The sequence below is a fragment of the Thermobia domestica genome, chromosome 10 (genome assembly GCF_964235325.1).
Source record: "Thermobia domestica chromosome 10, izTheDome1.hap1.1, whole genome shotgun sequence".
NCBI classification, from domain to species: Eukaryota; Metazoa; Arthropoda; class Insecta; order Zygentoma; family Lepismatidae; genus Thermobia; species Thermobia domestica.
The window spans coordinates 115,362,821-115,363,702 of NC_137463.1; the positions used below are offsets into that span (position 1 = coordinate 115,362,821).

Sequence of the window (882 nt, forward strand, 5' to 3'; positions counted from 1 at the left end):
TTTACCAAAGACAATTTGTAATTTTACTCTCTTTAATCGAGAGTAGTAAAGTTTTATAGTTTCAGCATGTTCTTAAATTATGACGTTAGTGTTTACGTTCCCCGCACTCTAAGATAAGGCGGGTGACACTTTTATTTCTGTCTCATGCCTCCCTGAGTTTACGTTTCGATAACTTTTCTACTATGTTATTACTTATTTAAACACAACTTTATACACGTCATAGACATTCAAGTCTTACATTGTCAGTTACAACATATAAAATCTCTGCAGCAACTAGCGGAAAACGAAAGAATTGAGACCTACATTGATGCAGTATGTATGGATAACGATTGAAAACTTTAGTGCTTATTTGGTGATAATTTTTTGGTTGAGAGGAGAAAATTCTTTCTGTGGAATTTGGTTATCATAAATTTCGAGCTTGAAATCGTAAAAATCATGTGGTAACTAGAAAATGATGTTTCCTATGATTTGCTGGGGCACCAAAAGTCGAAGGTGTAGTTGTAATGTATATAACCTATGAATCACTGAATATAAACCTTTTGATTATGGTTCAGTAAATGCGTTGGTAAAGAAATCCATGTATAACAAAAATTACATGTGGAGGTGCTGGGGTTCGAACCCAGGACTTTCTGCATGCGAAGCAGACACTCTACCACTGAGTTACACCCCCGTTGATAACTTTAGCCAATTTTGCAGTCATCTGTTGCACAGATTTTATATGTTATAACAAGTAACAATGTAAGACTTGGTTATCTATGACGTCTCATTTTACATCTTTTTATTTGTTTGTTTTTTCGGTATACAAACCCAGCTTCTAAGTTACATCGGGAAGACAATAGGCTATTTAGAATGTTTGATGTGTATCCTAAGGGAGCAGGACAT

The 882-nt window shown here is 34.9% G+C and overlaps 1 non-coding gene across 1 annotated transcript; it reads right to left on the reverse strand.

Annotated features, from left to right (window-relative positions):
- Positions 1-598: 598 nt before the first annotated feature.
- TRNAA-CGC (transfer RNA alanine (anticodon CGC)) lies at positions 599-670 on the reverse strand. Its single transcript has one exon. It is a non-coding gene; the product is annotated as a tRNA-Ala (tRNA).
- Between the last annotated feature and the right edge of the window lie 212 nt (positions 671-882).